The 25,075-nt window shown below is 44.6% G+C and overlaps 1 protein-coding gene across 1 annotated transcript in view; it reads left to right on the top strand.

The window, feature by feature from the left end:
- OSBPL11 (oxysterol binding protein like 11) overlaps window positions 1-25,075 on the top strand; it is a 242,558-nt gene that overhangs the window by 183,422 nt on the left and 34,061 nt on the right. The gene's annotated exons all lie outside the window — the stretch shown is intronic.

The following is a 25,075-nucleotide window of genomic DNA, read 5'->3' as shown; positions in this document are numbered from 1 at the left end:
CCGACTTAGTTTATCTTTTGCATCCACTACAATGATTTTTTCCTTCACTGCTTCTGTGATACATTCATTTGCTTTGATACTTCCTGTTGTCATGGCGGGAGTCCTCAGTAGTCACTATTTGTATACCAGCGTCCAGATACTGTCAGCTCACTTTACAATCAGTCATAGGCTATGTGTAGTCGAACAGCACCATTATGTGACCAAACTGTGACCTCAAGGCCCCCACTGCTAGATTTTCTATTTCACTTCAAGTGATGGGACTCTTTTCTCATATTAGGTTATATGGCTAAATTTATGTTCACAAATATCTTTATTTGCATTTTAAACAAACCAGTAAAGTACATGATAGATATAATTACCAAATTAAAACACCACCATTGCTAAAATTGTACAGTTAGATATTTGAGGAGTGGATCAAAGAGAAAAAAACAAATGCACCTGCCTTAAGTCTGCATTAACGTGATGACCATCACGTTCAAAGGGAGTTTATCTTCTGCATGCAAGCGTCATGTTTGTCACCTAGACAGTGTGAACTAGATTTAGGCTTGAAGAAACATTTCAGGGTAAGCTCATTGCACCTTCACACATGAATAACCCATTCCCAACAGCTATATGAGGTTAATTTGCTCCCATCTTTTCAGCAGCAAAACACAGTTGTAGAAGTAAGACTAATAATATATCCAATAGTGTTTTATCCAAGGCATTATTAACTTGAAACTATCAACATAGCCATATAAACATGGCTAAAGAGGTTTAAACACGAACTTTGCATCAACAATCAACAAAACTTGAGATACTACTTTTGACCTAAAGGGGAGCATCTCCTATCATGTCCTAAAGGGTCCCCTCCTGCTTTTTGCTGATGCCAGATTGGGACCCAGTCCCACTATTTTGTCAAGCGTATATGGCAGACTCTGCATTAAGAAATATTTCGTTTGCATAAATGAGGAAAACATATTTTGTCGTTCATGATCCTTTTATTAACAAAGTGAAAAGGATTTTGTATCTGAGATTTTAATATATGATTTACATGCCAGGGATCTCATTATCATTCCAACGTCCGTGATTATTTGGATGTTTACTTGAGCTACAGCATTTGTGGGAACCAACAATAATAGGAATTATCCTGCCATCAATAGATCGTCTCAGTGAGAAACCAGGGACTGTTTTCACCATGAACATGACCTAACAAAAGTGTGAAATGTGCCTCACAAGCTTTCCTAAGACTTCAAAGGGTCAGAAAAGGAGGCTGGCCCGGGTCCTGTTAGAAGATAATTTGCCACTTCATTTCCCACTTTGCAAAAACGTTTCCCTTTCACTCCAAAACGAAATCCATAGCAAAGGAGTCAAAAGTGGCTAAAGAAATTTCGAGTCTGCTACTAAGAAGTAGACTTCTTGTCAGCCAAATTAATCTACAGCCAAAAATCTGTCTTCAGTGATGCCCTCTTCTTCAGCTGCTGTCGCAGTCACCGCGCTTTCAGAACGACATCCAAAGGGTCATTCCTACTTCACATCAATATTCCCGTTAAATGGGAGACAGGTCCGCTGCCAACAGGCTAGCCTGCACATCAGCGAGGTTCACAACTGTCTGGTTGTTGAGTCATTGGTTGTGCATCCTCTTCCCGCCTTCAGTACGCGGCTGTCAGCAATTTCAACAGTGCAGCAGTCGGTCCCGCAGGCCTTTCCCCCGTGAGCTGTGTCTGCATCCAGCTGACTGTCTCTCCTTCTGCCCTTTGCGGTCATGCTGCCATCTCTTGAGTCCTCCGCTGCTTCAGCTTCGGCTCTTCCACTGGCTGTGCAGTTGTGCTCTGCTCCACTGTCTGTTGTTGGCTTGTCCGCTATTCTGCGGTCATTCTTCACCTTTACTGAATGTCCGTTAGCTGTGCAAATATCTGTTATCGCCTCCTTGGTTGCGCTAGCTTCATTATTTTTTAACTTTCCCTGTCCCTACTGCCCCCCTGACACGGAGCTTGTAGCGTCTCTTATCACCATTCGATTGCAGCCACCAGACTTATTCTTACAAAAACCAGTGTAAGCCCCAGGCGGGAACCTAAAGGCTGACTAAGAAGATGATGATGTTGTTGTAGGGCATAATTCAAACGTAAGCCTCGAAATTTCTTCCTCAGAATGCCATTGTGTATGCAGCAAACCTCTACCTCAACCACCAGTGGTCAGTCCTTGAATGTAACCAGCTGTGCCTCTAGCTCCGACTCGCCATGGTGTTCAGCAGCGGTGGCTTGCGCCTCTCGAAAACGGTGGGGCCTTTATTGGAGACACTTTTGTTTTGCTTTTTTAATTTTTTTTTAATACTGGACACCTGTCGCAAGGTCGTTAGAGGCATCATTGGCTGCTTCGTTAAATGTTTCTTTCTCAGTATTTACATCGCACAAACACGATCTGAAAATATGGGAGCCCTTCATACGAGTACCAGTTACATCACACAGGGCTCAAATAATCACCTTATGTTCTTTCCACACCCGCGGGCCGACTCTTCGAAGTCCACTGTGCTTTCTGCGGGCAGCGATGATGGGGAAAGCCTGAACTTCGGTTGTCAGGCTGGCCTCAAGCAAAATACCAGCCAGCCTGACATGCGAGGTTTGCAGCCCAGCTGGTCCCTGCAATAAACTGCACCTCGCAGCAGCACACCTCCCGTCCGCCGGCATAATGCGTGAGATATAATGGCTCGCAGGCAGGGGGTCAACGCCCGCTTCCCCTATGAGAAACCGCCGCTAATGTTCAGTTGCTTATGAGGAGAACGATGAAGATAATGTCGGCAATGATGCTGAGAAAGGAGAATGCCAGGGAAAAGGATGCTGTGATGGGTATCAGTCAGAAAATCAAGCTGCTCTCAGGGCATCAGACTGGGACTCCTACATTATTCCAGATGACACTAGTTAGCATATGCAGAGATAATAACATTTTCGATAAGACTAGATAGTGTGGAAATATCGAAAATCTCCCTGTTTCGTACAAAGGATATACTGCAAAACGAGCTATCCCGGGCCCGGTGAGTAAGGGGAAGGATTCAGACATGAACCAGGGGGTTAAAAATAAATATTGTAGGAGGCACTGATTTGATGGGAGTGAGTAAGGTGGAGTTGAAAAGAACATTAAGGCAGGTATTAAGGGATGAGGATCTCACCTACCTGAGGAATAAGTGATTAGTCTCTCATTTACTAAGCTCATGGAAGAACGATGAGACCTTTCCCTATCTGGAGAGACTCCCAAATATGAGTATGCATCACAGTCTCTTAACATTTCGGTGCAGAATAAACCAGTTGTTAATGTCAGGGAATCATGATATCCTACTAAATGAGCAGATCTGCCAATGTGGACTCAACATAAGAGGAAGTTCAGCCCACGTCCTTTTAGGTTGTTTGTGGTTTTTACCTCAAGAGAAGATATTTTTAAAGCCTATTTTTTAAATATAATATTACCGATGGGGGACAAGCAATTGAGTTACTGGTTGATATGAGATTTTTAGATGTGATGTTTGCCATGGGTGATTCTTAGTTTCTGTCGATACCTTTAAAAGGTCAAACTGTGATTAACCAACTAATCAGTTGGAGTTTGTTTTTAATGCATGCATAACAGTGTTTTAGAACATATAGGTTTTTATGTTGACCTGGGTTTTTTATTGTTTTTTTATGTGTTGTTTCTTAATTGTTTGCTTTGGAGATTTTTATTGTGATATTGTGTTTTCAAAATTGTTTCAAAGACTAAGGTCTAAATAAACATATGCTTTTGACTGACTGACAGATGACATTAGCCCAGAGCTGCTCAAAGGTACTGTCCTCTTAAAGAAAGTAGACACTTAGGATGGAGTTTAATCAAATAGGTGTTCCCAAAATTCTGCTTTTCAGTCTCCTCAACAGAAAAGCCCAGCTTCCTCTCCCACAAAAAGAACCCACCTTTGCACCTGTGAATACATTGATGCTAGAAAATTGGTACAAGGCTCCAACCACACCACCTGTTTGCTTCCTAAATCAGCAAATCATTTGGTTATTTAGGTTGCTGCTCAGTGAAGTTTATGAACCCTCTGACATACTGAAGTGTCTCTCAAGATAATAATGGCATCAAATGAGAAACAGTCAGTCAGGTGTTATCTATAGCACAGCTTGTCACCTTAGTGGGTATCCAGACGCTTGCTGCAGTTGTTTATTCAAAAAGCCAAGTTTTCAGTCCCTTTCTAAAGTGGGTCAGCGAGGGAGTGGATTGGGAGGGCGTTCCAGGCTTTGGCAGTGAGGTGGGAGAAGGAATGTCCTCTGGCGCGGCAGCGGCATATGCGTGGTATCTTTGAGAGGGCAATGTGGGCTGAGCAGAGGTTCATGGTTGGTTGTTGGAGGTGAAGGCAGTGGTTCAAGTAGGTGGGTACTTGGTTATGGAGGACTTTTTAGGCATGGGTCAGGAGTCGAAGTGGCCTCTTTTCTGTATCGGGAGCCAATGGAGATCCTTCAGGTGCTTGTTGATGTGGGTTCTCTTCGGCAGGTTGAGGATCAGTCTGGCAGTTATGTTCTGGATTGTCTGGAGCCTTTGCATGACTTCGGTGGTGGTGTCTACGTAGAGTGCTTTGCCGTAGTCCATTCGGCTGGTGATCAGAGCCTGCGACACTGTCTTCCTCGTGCCGATCGGGAGCCGCTTAAAGATCTTGTGGAGCATGTGTGGAAGCAGGCTGAGGAAATGCCATTGACCTGGCGTTTCATGGTGAGTTCGCTTTTCAGAATGATGCCATGGTTGTGATCTTTTCGTGTGGGGGTGGGTCTGAGCTCTGCTGGCCACCAGGGGTCAATCCAGAGGGTTAAGTGTCTGCCAAAAATCAGAACCTCTGTTTTGTCCATGATGAGCTTGGGGCAGTTGTCCTTCATCAAGGCGGAAACATTCTTCATACAGTTGCGGAAGTTGGTCTTCGTCTTGTTGGGGTCTGTTGAGAGTGATAGGATGAGCTGCGTGTCATCAGCGTAGGAGCTAATGTTGACGTTGTGCGATCTCGCAATGTCCGCAAGTGCTTTCATGTAGATGTTGAAAAGCATTAGACTCAGGGAGGATCCCTGGGCGCACCGGAGATTGTGTGCTCGACCTGTGGGGTGAGTGGAGGGGTAGTGGACTTTCTGGGTGCATCCCGTAAGGAAGGATGCCATCCAACTGAGCACATGGTCTGTGATCCCAATCTGGTGTGGTCAGTTCATCAGTGTGTGGTGGGAGATGGTGTCGAAGGCAGTGGAGCTGTCAAGCAGGATCAGGGCGGCTGCTGTCCTCTGTCGAGCAGTGTGTGGATGTTGTTGTTGCTGCAAACAGAACTGTCTCAGTGCTGTGATTGGATCTGAATCCTGATTGGTAGGGGTCAAGCAGGTTGTTTCTCTCCAGGTGTTCAATAAGTTGGAGGTTGATGGCCTACTCCAGGACATAAGCGGGGTACGGGAGCAGAGAGGTAGGGTGGTAATTCTGGAGTTCGCTGGGGTCTGCAGAGAGTTTCTTGAGGAGCGGTCTGATCTCTGTGTGTTTCCAGACTTCTGGAAAAGTGGCTGTGGGTAATGAGGCATTGAGGTGGTGAGCTAGCAGCTGATCTTGTTTCTTCCGTGGCTGAAGATCCTGTGGGGGCAGGGGTCGGTGGATGCTCCCGAGTGGATGGAGCTCATGAGTGTGATTGTGTTTGGTGTGCTGAGTTGTTCCCATGAGGTGAGCGGTTGGTTGCCGGTGGAGGTTGATAGGATGCTGGGGAGGACGGAGGGTTGGGGATCGAAGTTACTGTAGATGATGTCTGTCTTGTTGTGGAAGTGGTCGGTCTTGTGAGGGGGGGATTGAGTTTTCGATGGCTGATGGACAGGCAAACTCTCTGAAGAAAGTAAAGAGTTCCTTGGTTTGTTTGGTACTGTTCTCGATCCGGCTGGTCAGGGCCTCTTTTTTTGCAGATTTGATCTGGCAGTGGTAGTCGTTGAGGGCCGTTTTGAAGATGGCTTAGTCAGGGTGGTTCTTGCTAGTGCACCATCTTCTCTCCAGTTGTTTGCTCCCGCGTTTTGATTTGCTGAGTTCTGGGGTGTTCCAACTGGCTTGTTTGGTGGTTCTATGGGTCTTGGCTTGTGTGGTTGGGGTGACCAGGTTGGCGGCCCTTAAGGTCTAGAAATTGGTGGTGTGACATTGGACTGTGAGGTGCTGAGGGAGTCTTGAAATTGCTGCTGAGTGATCTTGGTTCAGCCGTGGGAGGGGGCGCTGTGGCGGATTGGGGCAGTGTGGTGGGATCCGGTGAGGGTGATGTGTACGGTGTAGTGGTCTGACCACGTGAGTTCCGTGGTGAGGCAGTAGCTTATTCTGTTTCTGGATGTCAAGATTAGGTCCAACGTGTGTCCTGCTTTGTGGGTCGGGCCTGTGAGCTGCTTGAGGTCAATGTTGTCTAGTCTTCCCAGTAGATTGGTGGAGGTGGTGTCAATGGGTTCATCCAGGTGGTAGTTGAGGTCTCCCAGGAAGATGTAGTGCTCTGATTCAATTGCAAGCAGGATGATGAATTCAGTGAGGGTGTGGCTGAGGCAGGTTATTGGTCCTGGTGGCCTGTATGCAACGGTGCCTTTGGTGGTAATGTTGACGTGGAGCTGGAAGTTCATATGTTCCATGATGGGTGGTGTTTCCTCATTGGTGATGGCTTCCTTGTGTATGATGGCGATGCCGCTGCCGTGCCTCTTGGTGTGGTTGCTGCGTTTCATTTTGTAGCTGGGGGGTGGTGCCGTGGCAGTGTCACGGACCGAGACGGGGGTGAGCCAGGCCTTTTCAGGGGTGAGGGTGGAGATGGTATCCCAGACTTCAGTTGCTTGTTGGCAGAGTGATCTAACGTTGAACAGGATGCACCTGAGTTGTTCCGAGGCTGTCTCGGTCTGTGGGAATGGCGAGGCGTTGGTGGCAATGATGGTGGTCAGTCATTGGATGGAGGATTATCAGCAGTGGATGCATGTGAATGGTCCCCTTGTTTTATGGGGTGATGCGAGGCAGCAGTAGTGTCCAGGGTCAAGAGCACGGAGATCTGCAGAGGAGTATCTGTGGTGGTGAGTAGGGCCAGGGTTCCGGTTACTGGGCACGGTCCAAGATGGGCTTACCTTTGGCCTGTCGGTGGTGTGGCTGCACAGCCCCCTCCATGAGTAGTCATGGGAAGGGCTTGCCGGGCGGCAGGAGGCCCTTGGATGGGAGAAAACAGCAGGAAAAAATGGACAAAGTGCAGTCAACAACAGAGCACAGCAAGGAGGCAAAACAGAAGGGGGCAACTAAGAGTCCAGAAAAACAAGACTATAATTACACTTTACAAAAATCATTTTCCATGACAGCAATTATACAAGGTGATGAGTCAGTCCAGGCGGACCGTGGGATCGAACTGGCAGGCCTGTGTGCTGCAGCTGGGCAGCAGACACGAGGAGCAATGCAGAGGCATTTGGGAAGAGCACTGAGACCGGGATCAGAGTGTGCTCTAGAAGGCAAAAGTCAATAACTTAAAAGTCACTAATGTTAGAGTAGCTAATTCCTCTTCTCTTATCATTATATACAGACCAGGCATCAGCGCAACAACATTGCATTTGTGGGGAAAAATTACCATAAGAGTACAGAATAAAGGCAAAGGATGTTTGAGGGTGTACAAGTTGCCTCCTCATCTCTTCCTGAGGCCGGTTTGAATTCAGCCTCTGCTACTCTCTGCGAAAAAGGAATGTGGCAGCTTTGTGAAGATATTCCTGGCAAAGCAAAAGAGCACTGTGGCAGTTTCATAAAGATTTTGCTGGCAAAAGAGCACTTCTTTCAGACCATAGGTTAATGTGAAAATGACGGACTAGTGCTTTGATGGAGACAATGTATATTGCATGCAGATTGATAAGGCTCTCCAAGCTATAAAAACGGACTCCACTAGATTCTTGGGCTTAGCATGATCCCCCAGGTTCTTCTGCCAAGTTCTGCAAAGTGGCCATTCATATCAAGAAGACAATTTTCACTTCTGTCATCAAGTTAGACACTGCCATTACGGGCCTGTTACTAGGAGCAGTCCCAGAAAGAGCAAATATAGTGGGGAAGAGTTTGGTCTTTTTCTTCTCAAAATCAATATGTGAGGCTGTATTCAGATTTCTCTCTCTGCCCCCTTAACCTTGCAGGTCTTTTAAAGGAAGGTGGGGGGAGGAGGTCAGGGTTCAGTGATGTAGTCACATGGTGTAGTAGGTAACAAGGGGAAGATAGTTGCAAAACATTATCAAGTCCAGACACACCTTAGAATTTATGGAAAGCTTTTACATATCTACCAAGGAAGGAGGTTTACAAGCACCTAATGTAGCTTAAGGGCAAGATCCTCAAATTACTTTGGGAAAGCACCCACGGAAGCTGTGTGTGTGGTGCAGTAGAGGTTGGGGATTTATTCCAGTTTCTTTGTTGTGTTGAAAAAGAGTGGTAGTTGGCACCCAGTAAATACCTGAAGAAGCAAGTTTCCTGCGTGATCACTCTTCAATAAATCATTTTTTCATCAACATGCACCTATTTACGGCATCTTCAGGGTGATTACTTTAATATCCCAGACCTTCCACTCACTGGTGGTATCGGCGCTGCATGCTGTGTCAGCATCACTCTTTTTTGAAGGCTCTGCTATTAGGCCTTAGACCAACCCTCGGATGTGGTGGAAGCCCATATGCTGAGATGGACTGACTGTGTGCTTGAATCTAGGTGATAAGCTTATCAGAGCATCTTTGTTCGTTCAAGCTTGACAAGCATTTAGGTACACTATGCAAGTACTATTTGCCTTGGGACATACCCTTAACAGAAGCAGAATTCAGGCGTCATCATACAATTGATGTTGTTTTTCTAGGTGTCAGGAGTGTCATTGTCAAAGGAAAGGTCTACCCTTTCACAGAAAAAGTTCACAAGCTCATGTCCTTTCTTTGTCTCATTCAGTCCCAGAGCTTCTCTAGGCTGCATATCTTCATGAACCCAGTTTGACAGCAGTGCTTGCATATGGGGCTTATTCAGGAATAGCTGAACTTTCAGTAGCTTCAATGAGGCCAACGGTATTGCGAGCCCTCTGCATTTGGAAAAGTGCATGTCATTTCTCGTAGAACAACAGTATCATCTTTTTGGGCCAACCTATTCTTTTATGGGTTTTGAAGCTTATCTTAAGGAGTTACACATCTGTGGCTTGTTGCTCCTGCCTAAACTAGCTTACCTGTCAACAAAGTGGAGATCAGGGCAGTGAGGTAGGTCTCAAAGCATTTCAGCCATAAGAGCAGGATGCTCAAATGATAGTCTGCATGAAGATCCTGACAAAGATGAAGAAAGAACTGGGCACATTGATTGATATAGTGGCAGCCATGCCCCAAAATTGCTAGTTTGCGGAACTGTGAGAAATATCAATGAAACCACTGATTTAATCCAAGCTAGAGGAATGAGTAGCCGTGTTTGACCAATGGTCCACTGAGCCTCGATGAAAGACATTATTTCTGCGCAGTCCCATGTTCTCAAACCCATTGTGTGGCTTTGTGTGGCTCAGTCAGAGGCAGCGAAGACTCCTCCAAGGTGTCTGAGTAGGCACACAGACTGAGGGGAGGTGGCTTTATTGTAGAACAGAAGATTGCACATATGAGGTTTGAGTGAAAAGATGGTGCATGCACAGTGATGTGTTCATCTTAGCCTTATCAGAAGTACTTCTTTGACCTGCTGGGCCCTTGGAACATGTACTTTGAGACCAAGCTGATGAAGACGTGATCTACTGACCAGCAGAACTTTGGTGAGAGAGCACAGGGGGAAGTTGTGATGACTGCCCCGATTGCATTGCAGTGCCTTGAACAGTGAAACCCCTGTGGATGTGAGCCCACATGAAGTTTAGGTCTGCCCACATCTTGGGCTCTTGACGTAATCCTAGTCTGTGTTGAAGGGGGACCTTTTGAGGGCATGCCTAGCCCCCAGACACGTGGAACAGCAGAGTCCCCTCTGAAGGGGCGTTGGGACTAAAGCCATTTGCAACAGTAAAAACAATGTGGACCCCTTCCCTGAAAATCCCCTTCTCAGCAAGCCCCAAGCAGGGTATGCATTTGGAGACACTGAGACATAATTTTCCTACAGTTGTCTGTATGCATTGCGTTCCTGGTTAGAGCTGGGGTGCCTGTTTTGCAAACTCCATAGGTGGAAGTTGAGTGATGGAGACCCCAATGCACAGCACTTTGTGAAGAATTTTATTAAGGTACACATGGTAGTGGATGATTTCACCTGGAATTTTCACCCTTGGCCTCTTGAGTTGAGAACGGATAGTAGTGCGAGTCAGTAGTTTTGTAGTGTGGGATGTGAAACATGGCTACAGAAAACATGACTTGCCTTCTGCCACTGCTAATTGCAGTAGTATGACAGAGTAGGACCTAGCTGTTCTCCTTTTAGGGTGAATAGTCAAACTGAACGCTCTGATCATAAGTCGATACAGAAGTGCTCCCTTGGACTGTTCTAGACCTGCCATTGAGGAAAAGTCTCCTAGCTGCACAACAGTGATAAAAACTCTGTTTACACCAATTCTTTGGCAAGGATAGCTGAAGGTTTTAGCACAGGTTCATAAGAGTAATGGGCACTGAGTAGAAACATAGTTGCATCCATTAGAGGTAGAGGGGAACCATCCATTAAGGAAGCACTCCAGGCAAAAGAAGAGAAGGATACATATCTCTATAAAGCGACCCCAGAACCCCTGCTGGAAAAGCAAACTGTGAGAGTGACTGGGTGGCCATTACCCCATACTTTATGCAGCAGTTTATTGGGGTAATTGAGAATGAAGTGAGCACTATAAGGTGTGAATTCAAATAACCCTTCCAGGAACTCAAGGGAATCCTAACCTTGTTAAACTTAAGAGGGTGTTAGCTCAAAAAGAAGGTTGATAATAGACCTGAGGAGCAACACCCTATGCGGAGAATTAGGCAAACCCTGCTCAGGCATCCTATGGATATGCAGCTGAAGGAAGAGGTTCTGGAAACTGGTTGTAATGAAACAACATATGAATTAAAGGACTTTTAGAGGCCTCATTAGGGAACTCTGTACTACATCAGGCATTAACAGGAGCCCTCAGACCTGTGACCAAGGAAGGTTGGATTCGGGAACCATAGAGGTGACACCCACCCTATTATCCCTACAATTTGCACTTCTTGGAAGAGAACGAGGTATTGCTACGGCAGACCCGGGAGAAAGGCGAGTTAACCTTTCAAGGACACAAGGTTCATTTTTACCAGGGTAGTAGTGATTCTAATTGGTCAGGGATGCTTGAGTAAGATTTTAAAAGATGTTTTGAAAGATGCTAGACCTGTCTGGACACTTGTAGCCAGGATGAGGCAGGGCACTTACATGATATGTAACATACACATGCCTGTGTTGGATCAAAATAAGTTTCTTAAAACTACAAATGCATATATACTGAATATTTCTGAGAGATGCATAGTCTGAGGAAGGACAAGGTTATGGACGGAGTTAAAGTCACGTCTTTACTACGGTGAGTACAGGTGGATGTATATCGGTGCATTGCCTGGTGTAGTTGGATGAAGTGTTCCTAGACGATGTATTTTACATCCAACATCTAGAGAAGTAGATTGTACCCATATCACAGTGGCAAACAGAAATTGTATTCAGACTTGACCTCTTTCTTCAAACGCCTCCTTGATTTTGTTGGTACGCTAGGCAGATGTAAGGCATCGTATGGGAGGCAATAAAAAGATTATATACACCTCAAAATGACAAGGCAGAGGCCCTGATGTTTGTCATTAGTGGAACTGTAATATTGCTGCCCTTGTTTCTGACCAGGGCAGGGCCAGATCAGCGAGGGGCTAGAAGAGCAGGTGGTTTGGATCTGTAGCAGTACACAAGACGACTATCTCTGTGAACATATAGAAAAAACTTTAGTGGGTAAGTCTCAGGGTAAGGCACCTGACATAGGGCGGAGTATGTGTTGCACTGGATTAACTAGAGCTGTTATTGCAGAAGTAACAAGGTGGGATACTTGGTGGCCCTTAAACACAGAGCTAAAAAGTTGAGCAATAGATTAAATCTTTACAAGGCAGAGGGAATTTGTGCTGGATGAGGTGATGAGTGCAATAGCTCAGTTAAAAATTGGACAAGTTGCCAGGTCCAGATGGTAATTCCACTCTGTTCTATAAAATACTATGCATACCCCTTTACCTGATATTGATGAGGCGCCTTATTTATTTTCTGATTCTATATTACCTGCCAAAATGAGAGAAGCGTATGTGGTTGTGAGTCATGAACCAGGAATGGACCCCAATCTTTGGAATTCATATTTTCCAACATACTTGCTTAATATTGATGCAAAGACCTATACAAATATATTAACTTTACACCTGGGGCCAGTACTTCAGCAATTGATAGACCGTTTTGGAATTTGCCTTTGGCAGGCATTGTGGAGATACTGTAAAAAATGCACATATTTAATAACATTCACAGAACTCAAAAGAATGTACTCTTGCTCTTTATAGACTCTGGGAAATTTGTCAACTAAGCAGACTGGCCCTGGCATGGGTGCTGCGACGCTGGGGGAGAGATGAGGGGGAGGTCTTGCACTATGAGAATGTTTGACATCTTCACAAGCCTCTTATTTCCCGCGCTTGGGACACCCTCCTGGATGATTCGCTACAGCTTGTCTGAAATGAAGACCTGTCCACATTGAACCCCGGCTATCTGGCTCCTCACCTGTGCTCCCCTTACCTTGGGCACCAGCCCCCTGGCTTCCTTAGCCAACCGACCTGAATACTTATCTCCTTTTCCTGCGGTTCATGTTGCTATCTTGATTGTCAGGGACCCCAATCATTTGTATCTTCTTGTTGATGCTATTGTTCTAACCTGCACAATTATACATATTAGGGGGCCGCCCATGTCGCTGTTTCTGTTTAATGAGAATCCCTAATAAAAACAGTTGTGTAAAAAAAACTAAAAAAAACCAACAAAAAAAAAAACAAGCAGACTCGCAGTTTCTCAGTGACATGCTTGATACATTGGACTTTCATCCAGGGTTTCATGACTGGGTTGTGGTCGCACACAGCGACTTTCAGTCATGATATGGATCAGTGTGGGCACATTAATCGGTTTTGACCTGCAGAGGGACAGGACAAGGGTGTCCCTGATCTCCCCTGCTGTTTGCTCTCACCGTGGACATCTTTGGAGTGAATCCTTAAAAATCTGAGGGTGCGTGAGATGTAGCGAGGAATAATTACAAATTCTCTGTGTATGTAGACAACGTGCTTATTTTATCGACTGTCCCTAAGCATTCTACTCTTCCCTCTAATACCTAATCTTTGGATAGGTGTCTTGGTTTAGAGTTAACCTCCAGAGGTCACAAGTACTAAATATCTCTGTGATCCGGATCAGATTCAAGATTTACAGGCACGTTTCCCTTTTTGATGCCAAATGGTTCAATAAATTATCTGTTAGGATACAAGAGAATGCATGGACAAAGATAACTATGGGTAGTTGTCACTAGAGAGTAACAAGGGCTCACAGTCTTGACAATAGGATGGACTCCTATGGATACGAATGCTAGAAGTAATTTTGATGGCAGTGCTTTCCAAGAAATTGCTCTAATTCCACGTGCTGCCCTTAACGTTGATCACTATTAGTCTTAAACAATTCCAAAAGGTGTTTAACATGACCAAGGATAAAACTGATAAATGTAAGACTGGCACTATGCACACCACCAAGGAATGAGAGATTGGACCTGTCTAATGTTGCAAGTGAATCCAAGGCTTCACAACTGATTTTTTTTTTTTTTTTAGAAAAGGAGAAATCAGAAACTGAGAAGCAGTTGTGCTTTATAGCTCAGGTTTTTCTAGGGACAGACATATGGAAAATTGCATGATTGGAGAGTATGTATCATAGCTTGGCCTTTGCTACTACTTACCAGAGCTACATTGCTATTGTGGGGTGGATTGACTTTAAAAATGAGTTTCCCCTGGTTTGCCTCAGCATTTACCACTCAGTGTGTAACATAAAATTTACGACCATCCTAGATGGGAATTCATCTTCCAAATGGAGATATATGGGTGTTGCACTATATTGAATGACTTACCTAAAGAGATGGGTGTTGGACCTTTCCCTATCTGCAGGGCCATTCCCCAACCTTTTTCTTTTTCCCTCCACTTTTTGCTGAATTCTTTTTTCTTGGCTTTAGGACTCTGGGCTCTTTACCACTGGCAACCAGTGCTAAAGTGCAGGTGCTCGGTACTCTAAACAGGGTAATATTGGCTTATCCACTATTAGCATATTTAATTTACTTGTAAGTCCCTAGTAAAGTGCACTATATATGCCCATGGTTTCTAAATTAAATACTACTAGTGGACCTGCAGCACTGATTGTGCCACCCACTTCACTAGCCCTGTAAGCCTTTATCAGGCCTTCCACTGCAGAGCCTGTGTGTACAGTTTTAAACTGCCATTTGAACCTGGCAGGTGTACACAAGTGCCAGGCCTACACCCTGCTTTTTTATTGCACGTCACCCCTAAAGCTGGCAATGGTTAGCCTTCAGGGCAGGGTGCAGTGTATTTAAAAGGTTGGACATGTACTTTTTAGCTTAACATGTCTCGGTAGTGAAAAACTCTTGAATTAGTTTTCCATTATTGTAAGGCCTATCTCTCCCATAGGTTAACTTTGGAATTGCCTTAAAACATCTTATAGGGGAATTTCCAATAGGGAAGAGATAGAAATTTGGAGTTTGGTGTCTCTGGATTCACAATTTAAAATCACAGCACATGATGGAATCTGATTTTAATTTGTAAGTCTAAAAATGCTACTTTTTGAACATCATCATTTTCTTACTTTAAGCATTCTATGCTTCTGCCCACCTCTGAATACACACCTGGGGCAGTGGTGGCTGCCACTGAACAGGGGTGATGGGGGAGGGGGGTGTTGAAAAATAATTTATAAAAAAAAACAACAAAAAAAACACTTGCCTTCTCCTCTGGGAGACGCGGTTTGTCCGTCCTCTTCCCGGCAGCACACATACTCCCAGCCAGTCACAGTGCTGCTGTCACCAGCATGACAGCAGCGTCGTGATTGGTCTGACGGCCTGCTTCGGCTCTCAGATTGGGGGCCTGTGCATGTTCTCCACTCGGCTGTTCAATACAGACTGGTAGAGAACATGCAAAGTGTGCCAGCCCAACATGGCTGGCCAAACAGACGTTCCTTGTATAGTGCACATATCCCTCCTCTGGCCCTCTCCAGCCCAGCCTCGTCCCCTTACTTCCAGGAAAAATAAAATTATACATAGCGTTATCATCATTTTATTTTTACATTTGCTAGAATCCAGTTGGGCGACACTCCTCTGGCTTAGCGGAGTAGCCGCCGCTGGTCTCAGATGGGTTTTCCTGGGCTAGATTGAGAGGGAGGTGCTGACACCTACACTCGAAGAAAGCTGTGACCCTCCTCACGCAAAGGGCTGTATAACCCCTAGTAGAGTGTCTGGAGTCTGGAAGGAAAGTAAGGGGCCTTGTGATCTTCAAAGGCCTCTTTGAAGTCTCCCCGACTTCAAAGACACCGTTGGGTATAAGAACTAGAATTCAAACCTCACCAGTTAGTTCACTTTTTGGTCCTGAGGAGACTTTACTAAGATGAGGAGCTGTGCTGCCAGGAGGGACTGCCACTTTGCAGCTTGCTATGCTGTGCTGACTTGCTACCTTTTGCAGTGATAAATACTGGAACGTATCTCTGCAGCCTCAAGAAGGTACTTAGGTAACTCAGAGCTTTTTGGCTTGCCCCCTGTTTATAAAGTTTCAGGGCCATCAAAGACTTGAGCAACATCTGCATGGCTGCCAGACACTGCAATCTGTGAGTCCAGTTCCTTGCATCAATTGGCACTTCATCCCAAGGGCAGTCAGCTCTAACGGTCCACCTACAGAGTTTGGCTCTCCTTGTACCTAAACTCATGCTGACCCCGCCCCAGTCTACACAGGAGCGTGGCATTCAGGGCTATGTTGTGTCCCAGAGGCTGCCCTCTATTGTTGAGTGACAGTGGAGTTCCAACAAACAGAAGCAGCAACTACTTCGAGTGGAGTTTGGATCCAGCCCAGCGTGTCTCTTCCGAGTGCTGCATCCTCTTCCCTCCCTGTTGCCAGAGAAATTAGAACGCCTGGAACAGCGACTACGTGAGCACCTCCTCAGTCACTCTCAGCCGCGTAGCGCGGCAAGCCACAACCACACCACCGCCACAGGCGCCCCAGACTGGAGATCAACACTGTCTGAGACTTGCTCCAGAGTTGCTGCCTCAGGTGAAGATATGTTTTTTGCTTATAAATACTGCTCGGATGGTCCCTGACAGCTAGCTGCTTTCACAATCTGTGGACTCGTGGAAGTGTTTTTTGTTTTTTTTTGTTTACACTTGCAAACGGATCTGAGAGGTCCCTGTCAGCCATGTGCTCCTCGCAACCTGCTGTATCGAACACATAACAATTTTATTTAAAAAACTGCTTGTGGATCGCTCTACTCTTGAAAGCATTACCAAACCCCCAAGGGGACCGTAAATACATAAATAGAAGCATGCAGGCTCTTCTAAAACGGCAGTATACTGCATTCGTTAAATATTTATATCTTGATCAGTATGTATTGGATTTTTGTTGTTTTGGTCATATTCAAATAAGTAAAATAAATATCCTCTATTTTCCTAAACTGCTGTAGTCTTTTTGTGGTGTTTTCACTGTTACGGTATCTATTGTGGTGCAAAAATACTTTACACTTTGTCTCTTAAGTTAAGCCTGATTGCTCTGCGCCAAGCTACCAGAGGGTGAGCTCAGGTTAATTTAGGAAGTGCAACTGACTTACCCTGACTTCGATTGTGGTCCCTACTTGGACAGGGTGCATACTGCTGCTAACTAGAGACCCGCTTTCTAACCATAAGCATTAAATATTTTGAGACCCTTAAGAGAGATTACCACATGGTAAAGAATTCCACTATGTACAGATTAGGCATGGGGCTTTACATCTGTTTGTTAATTCTCGTGTAGTTACCAAGTAGTTCACATACGAAAAGTGGCTAATTATGAAAGAATAATCTTTCCTTCAGTTTGCCGTTGTAATGGGAAAAATGTGTTGTAGATGCAAGGCATTCGTTGGAACTACAGATAGAGCATGGTACACATCCTGAGTCTGCAGTGATATAATGAACTTTTCAGTATTAGTTAGATGGGGATGTGGAGAATAGGGTTAGTTCATATCTGTATATATTTATATTCTGTTATGAATACTTCTCACAGGCTATTGGATGCAGGCAATGATATCTGTACCCACTTAGTTCAGCCAGACGATGTGGTCCGTTAAAATGTGAACAATCAAGCTATTTTTCTAGGATTCTGATAATAAATTTTTTGTAATGAAATTAAATAATGTGTCCTGGATTTTAGTCATGATCTCCTGTGCTATTAATCTGCCTCCAGGGATAAAGTCCTAACCTCTGTAGCAAGGCTGCTTATGAGTTATTTAGTTGTCACAGTGTGAGTACGCAGTCTGATCAGTGGTGTGCACTGTCCATCCAGCCTCGCTACATAGGAAAACTGTAACCTTTTCAATAATTTGTGTTAGAAATGGGGTCTCTAGTTGGCAGTTCAAGTAAGTACCCTCTCTCTAGTTCAGGGTAAGGGAGATATCCAGCTGAGATAACCTCTGCTCACCCCCTTGGTAGCTTGGCACAAGTAGTAAGGCTTATCTCAGAGCAATGTGTAAAGCATTTGTACATAACACACAGAATTACAGTGAAAACACTGCAAAAGGACACCACACCAGTTTTAGAAACATAACCAATATTAATCTGTGTAAAACAAGACCTAAATGAGAAAAATCCAACATACAGTAATAAAGATATGAATTTTGCAAGAATTACTTAAAATTACAGTTGCTTGAAGTCGATAGGTCCGTCTGGGGATATCACGGCATCGTTCACAACAAATCCAACAGTGCAGGCCGACCGCTGGATCGCAGGCCAGCTACAGTGTCTGGAAGACCCACAAGCAGGACCTTGGAAATGTAGGGACTTGTGAGCCTCACAATGAGATCCAGAGTGCGGGGTCGCAGGTGTTGATTGGCATCGGTTCCAGAGGTTGGTGGAGGGGTCGCCGGGCCCTTGAAGTCGCACACGTTGCCGATTGAACTCTGGGTAGATGACGAAGTCAGGAGTGCTAGCGTTGAAGGGGCTGGGGCTGCGGTGCGAAGCAGGAGGATACGACGTGCGGTGCCCACAGATCACGGTGCAGGCAGCGGATCGGTCACAGTGTCCTGCAGCATCGGTGAGGCAAGGGCTGTGGTGTGACGTGCGGTGTCTCCAGGTTGTGTTGCGGGCAGCGGCTTTGCCGTTGCTGAAGCGCTGTTGTCAATAGGCCCAAGGCAGCGGTACGACGCAGTGCTGTCTCTGTGTGCTGCCCATGGGTTAAGGTGCAGACAGGGGCATCTGTTGACGATGCTGGAGTTGATGGCGTTGGTGAGCCGGGGCTGCGGTGCATTCACCACTCACAAGTGGTGTCCTCAGGCCATGGTGCAGGCAGCGGCATTGGTGTCAGCGTAGAGCGGCGGGGATACCTAGACTGCAGTGTGAGTGAGGTGATGCGGAGTGCAGGGCCACAGGTCATGGTGCATGCAGCAGCTCAGTGACGGCGTCTGTGAGACCAGGTTGTGAAGCGGGGCACGGCTCTGTGCAGCGTAGTCAGGTCACAGTGTCGTTGACGGCGTTGTGATGGTTTTTCTTCTGTTGCACCACAAAACACACAGTTCCCAGTGCTGTAGGCAGATGAACCTGAAGCCTTTGGTATCCGTGAGACTTCCAACAGGAGGCATGCTCTACTTTAAGTCTTTGGAGAAAATTCACAAGCGGGATACAAAGCAAAGTCCAGTCTTTGTTCTCTATAAGGCAGAAGCAGCAACTGCAGGCCAACCCAGCAAAGTACACACAGCAAAGGGGCAGTACTCCTACAGGTCTTTTGCTTGGCAGAGGTTCCTCTTGATCCAGAAGTGTTCTAAAAGTCTGTGGTTTTGGGTCCTCTACTTATACTTATTTATGCCTTTGGAGTAGGCAAACTTCAAATGAAACTCTGTTGTTCATGAGATCCTGCCTTGCCCAGGCCTGGCCCCAGACACACTCCAGGGGGGTGGTTGGAGACTGCATTGTGCAAGGACAGATACAGCCCTTTCAGGTGCAGGTGTCAGCTTCTCCCTCCCCACTCTATCCCAGGAAGACTCATCAGGATATGCAGGACACCCTGCAGCTCCCTTTGTGTCACTGTCTGGAGGGAAATCACAAACAGCCCAACTGTCAATCTGACCCAGAAGTGGATTCCACAGGTAAGCAGAGGCACAGAATGGTTAAGCAAGAAAATGCCCACTTTCTAAAAGTGGTAGTTTCAAACAGACAATCTAAAAACCAACTCTACCAAATGATGTATTGTTAAATTGTGAGCTCAGAAATCTCAAACTCCAAATCTTTATCTGCTTCCAATGGGAAACTGCACTTAAGTTATTTAAATGGAGTCCCCATGTAAACCTATGGGAGGGATAGGCATTGCAATAGTGAAAAGTGAAATTGGCAGTATTTCACTATCAGGGCATATAAAACACACCAGTACATGTCCTACCATTTAAATACACTGCACCTTGCCCATGGGGCTACCTCAGGCCTACCTTAGGTGGGACTTGCATGTAGTAACAGAGAAGGTTTGGGCCTGGCAAGTGGGTACACTTGCCAGGTCGAATTGGCAGCTCAAACCTACACATACAGACACTTCAGTGGCGGATCTGAGACATGTTTACAGGGCTACCCATGTGGATGGCTCAATCAGTGCTGCAGGCTCACTAGTAGAATTTGATTTACAGGCCCTGGGCACCTCTAGCGCAACTTACTAGGAACTTACTAGTAAATCAAATATACCAGTCATGGATAAACTTATCACCAGTACAATTTAGACAGACAGCATATGACCTTTAGCAGTTGTTAGCAGTCATAAAGTGCCCAGAGTCCTAAAGCTGACACAAACTGGTCAGAAAAAATAGGAGGAAGGAAGCAAAGTGTTTGGGGATGACCTTCAAAAGGGTCAGGTCCAGCAAGTTGTGCTCCAAGTTGCAAGTTTGCAGAAGGTTTTACAGCTCCTTTCATGGATGGTCATTATTACCATCTCTCATCCTACCTACGTTAGTTGTTATTCCTCTTTAGTTGCTCATCCCTGTTCTTTTCTTGCTCATGGTCTGATTATATCTGCTTATAAGAATGAAGGATTACGTTTTCCTCCTGCGTTTGTTCACCAAGTAATCACCTTTTATCTTTTGCAATTGTTAATTGTGCCTATATTCAAAGTTATTGCACTGGCTAGTTTTTCTTTCAGTGCTTTCAGTGCTTTCAGTGAATTTTTCATATAGATGGGACACTTGCTGATTTCTCCTGTTGAAAGATGTGCTGATGAAGGACCCTGCCTCATTTGCACTGGTACTGTTGTTAGGTCATGCCTAGGCAGTGCAAGCGCCGTGACTTCAAGACATGTTGCATTCACTCCGTGGACTTTCAGTCCACCCGTTGCCTTTTTATTGGTCCCATTCGAATGTCGTTCAAAAATGTTTTCTTGCTATTTGGTTAATCATTTATCTTTGGCCTCCCTTTTTGTGTTTTGTTTACTCCCACGGAGCACTGCCCAATTACGGGCATCTTTATGCTTCTGTGTTGGTGTTCGTTTTGGGGGACTTTTTTTGTTTGTTTTCTGTTGTTGTCTGTTTAATTTGTTGGTAGTGTTTCTTTGCGCAAGCCCCAAAACTGTCCTTCCTCGCACATGCACCCACCCTTCTCCAGTGAGTCAATACTAGATGAAAGGTTGGCCGCACTATACCTTCCTTAACTTCAAAGGACTCCACAGTGGGATGAGTGCACCTGACTGCAAATTTCCCTGCTAGTGATCTACACTAACCACCTTGTCAGGCACCCAAGTGGCTCTTCCAGGTGGAAGGGGCTGCAGTGTGCATCGTTCTAAGGGACCATGCCCAGCCCACTGGGTGAACGATGAAGCTTTTTCCCATTGTAAGAATTCTTTCCTCCACCCTCTGGTCTTAAGCTACTATTGGCTGTTGTTTTGATGATCACAAACCATTGTGCTGAAACCTAGAACTTATGAGTAAACAGTAAAATGGAGGGTCTGTTACATCAGAACTCAGCCAGTCTCCGTTTGTGTCCTGCCAGGCTTAGAAAGGTATTTGGTTACATGCAAATACCTGGTTTGGCCCGTCGAGCTTCATCCTATCACATTTTACTTCAACATCAATGTTTAGAGGATCGTATTTCGTGGCAAATGGGTACACCAATAAAGCGTCAACATAAAACGTGTTCTAGTGACCATGAACATAAAAGCCGGAATCCAAATTCTGAGCCCCGCCTCCCGTCAAAGTAATTAAACAAATACGCCTCTGCGAAGGCTTCTCTGAAAAAACGTACTACACAGTTATTTCTGAATTTAATGGCCATCTTAACATGACACTGGATTCAGACAGATGCAAGGCCTCCCCTTATTGCTTTGTTTTCAAGTTTTGTCCTTTACTTTTTGCATCTTTGTATTGCCATCTTTCAAATATTGGGTTATAAATAGGTTAGTGTTACATTCCATTGATGCTCGGCCAATTTTATTTAATTGGGATATTGTTGACCTAGCTATTTCTCCTCCTTATGAAAAGGCCATTTTCCATTCTTAACAACCTAATTAACTTGAAATAATCTTTGCAGTGTAGTGTCTCCCTAGGATAAGGGTCCTATTCATAGGTAAATACTGCTGGTACGTAACGTTTTCCCGTTATTTAATTAACCTTTTTTGATGGTTTTTGCTTAAGAAAATGTGATATTGGCACTACCACCTCCTGCAGTGACGAATTTCGACCCTCAGCTTGGTTCAAGCTCCTTTTTTAAGATATACGTCTCTTGTACCCACATCAAACAAGGCAGCTGCTGACCCAAGGGCTGCCACTTGGGCATTAATCGTCCACAGTGTAATAGAGTGTTTCAGACTTTACTGGCCCTTGTAGTGGAAGTCCAGGCAGTCACAGTTCAGAAAGAAGCAGTGTACGGTTTCCCATTAGAAGCTGGCTGGAGAGAAATACTGTTCTGTTTGGAAAAACTCGTGGTCCAAAGTTTAGGAGTGTGAGGTATGATTAGTAGCCAATAAGGTTCTTGGCGTACAGCGCTATAGATAACCAAGGGGGTGCATTGCATCAGTTTTATACTGTCCTTTGTTAGGATGGTACCTGTTTAGCTATGGAGGTGTATATTATGTGCATTTCCATGGTTATGTATTGAAAATTACCAGATGTCCCCATGTTAAACCAAGGAAGTAGAATGGAAGACTGGTCTTTATTTCAAACAACCTAATTCTGGTAGTTACAGGTTTTTGACATAAATTAATCCGATTATGGTAGACCACCTGATTCAGGAGATTATAAACAGAAGTCCTTGTTTATGCTTATTATCATAAAAAGTCACTTGTGAACTTTAGGGAGGTGCACACTGACTTACCTTCAAACTTTTTGCAGCAACCTGGCCAGTGTGATTTAAAAAAATGGTCTCATGTATGCAAACACTTTAACACAGACTATATTGCATTTTCAATATAAAAGGAAAATAAAACGTACAGACACCTTCCTCTTTTTAGAAGAGGCTTAGATATCAAAACGTTTCACAGTATCAAACGTATTAACAATGGTATATAATATTCAACCTTACAAGGACCCTTGACGGTGTAGTACGTTAAGCATATCATCATGAGCTGTGTATTTAAAATACTTACACTGTAAACTAAAGGTAACAACTCCCCTCACTCCCCTAAACAAGACATCATCTCTGTATGCATTTATCTTGCCATGCAATGCAAAGAAGGAGTCATAATAGTATGTGGTTGCAGCCAATGAGTCCCGCAATATCGTGGGGTACCAGTAGTAGTATTGATATATGCAAACACTTTAGGTGGGTGACTCCCCCTATTCTAAACACCTAAAATGACATTATTTTACCTGCCAGAGTGTATCTGCAGCCCTGTGCTTAAAGAATGCTGGGCTTTCCTAAAGATATTGCTAGGTTTCTTATGTTCATGCTCTTTTGAAACAGTGAATGCACATGAATTTATTGCAAGGTGAAGGCAGATATGTTTATTAAATTTAGTGACACAATTGACATTCTGTTAAGCCCCTTTTATTTCCATTAACATCCTATGTCTGCTCAAACGCCAGTTACAGCAATTAGCTAGGTGTAATGTGCATGCATGAGCTTTCCGTGCCAAATTTGCCCTTTCTTGCGTTACGTGTACCTCAGGGCTTGCCTACATTGTCCCTGTCGGGACAGCACCCAGCGCAATGTGCTGCATGGCTAAACACTTATAAGGTCCAAAAGGCAAGACCTATTGGCTGTAGCAGTGCTTGTTACATTCTATGGTTGTGTCCCTCTTCGGTCTTCCTGTTCTCTCATTTGTGTTAGACACAACCTCAACCTTTTGTGCATATTATTTGCACCATGTTTAGTTATGTGTTTTTAAGGTGCTAGCATGTCACTCAGGCCTACTTCAGGGTGCTGCTACTTTTGAATTTTCTGAGGGTTTTGAATTTTCAGTAGTGCCTGAGAAAAGTCAGAAACGGGAGTCAAAAGAAAATACCCCCATGCTCAAAACCTGTGCCTGGACTAGGGTATCAGACACCACTGTTGTGCGGTTCTTGGTTTCTTCTAGCAGCCTCCTGTGGTGATGTATTTATCTTTCATTGGCACAGAGCAGGATGATGCTGTTAGTTGATTGGATGTTCACTGGATTCATTTTCCACAATTATTGTTTCTTGTCATTTGTGTTTGAGGTTTAAGAGGATGCCCCTGCTGCTGTTTGTTTTCTCTGAAGAGAGAATTGACGTGTTGTGATTGCCTCTTCTTCCCAGCTATGACAGTACTGGGGTTAAGGGCAATATTTTCGTGCTTCCAAAGACAGTTGATTGTGAAGCATAAACAGGCAAACTTTCAAATGACAGATGGTAATCAAAAGTAATCCAGCTGAGTGTGAATGCCCCGGGTGGGTACACTTTGTGTGCAATAGGTAATGAGCGCTTGTCTAAACAGATCTGAAGTGATGACACCAATGTAGTATCCAAAGTGCAGTCCTGACACTGTAACTGGAGTTATTCTGAAATGTTGACTCTGTGACAGTGGTAACATAAGGGGTGTCACTGTGATGGTATCAGTTATACAGCTGCCATTGAGTGCTTGGCACCCTTACCATGGTGTGTTAATTGTGCCACTTATAGTGGGGTTAACTGAAATGCTGCAGTTGATACTAGGTATAAAGAAAAGAGATGGTGCGGATACTGAATTAGCTTGAAGATATACAAGCTGTGATCTACTGAGAAAGAAATAAGACAAGTATTTGCAATGCCAATAGGTCTGGCTTATGAATGAAAGCACCTTTTGTGTCGTTTATGGATTTATGTATGCAATAAGTCATCAGGAATGCACTCTGTCACTTACCTTTGCACTCATGCATCTGTTCATCCATCCACTGACATAACCTCAGTGAAACACACACACACACTCAATAGCGTATGCAATATCATTTAAAAGCATATAATTGGAAAAAATAAAACCTGCTGCTGTCTAAGCATGGCAGACATGTACATGCAATGATAAAATAAACATGGCAGGAGGTGTCTGTTTTACAAGGTATTGTAAATCGTTTAGAGTTGTTTTAAAGTTCCAGCATGGCTGCCACATTTAGAACCAATGTGTTGGTCATCTTGGATTGGTAAAACATTGACACACTACGGATAACAGCATTCAATAATAGCCTTCTACTTAGAGAAAGTGGCCTCATGGGATGTGGCACACTGCAGGTGAAATGAGCAGCAAACAAGCAACCCATTAGCACTGCCTGGAGCGCTGTAGTATCCTCTGAAGAAAGATAAACATAAAAAAGAGGAGAAGCAAAGAAATGGAAGGAGGTCTATAAAAGGGGAAAAAACTAAAGGATTGATCAACCAGCCCTGATTCTGAGATCCTCTCATTTTTAGGTGAATGTAAATGTGCTCAGAAAATATAGTCATTCACTAGACAAGAGAGCCAATGACG

Source organism: Pleurodeles waltl, chromosome 3_1, assembly GCF_031143425.1.
Source record: "Pleurodeles waltl isolate 20211129_DDA chromosome 3_1, aPleWal1.hap1.20221129, whole genome shotgun sequence".
NCBI lineage: Eukaryota > Metazoa > Chordata > Amphibia > Caudata > Salamandridae > Pleurodeles > Pleurodeles waltl.
The sequence above is the reverse complement of the archived record's forward strand: the minus strand, read 5'-3'. Positions and strand labels throughout refer to the sequence as shown.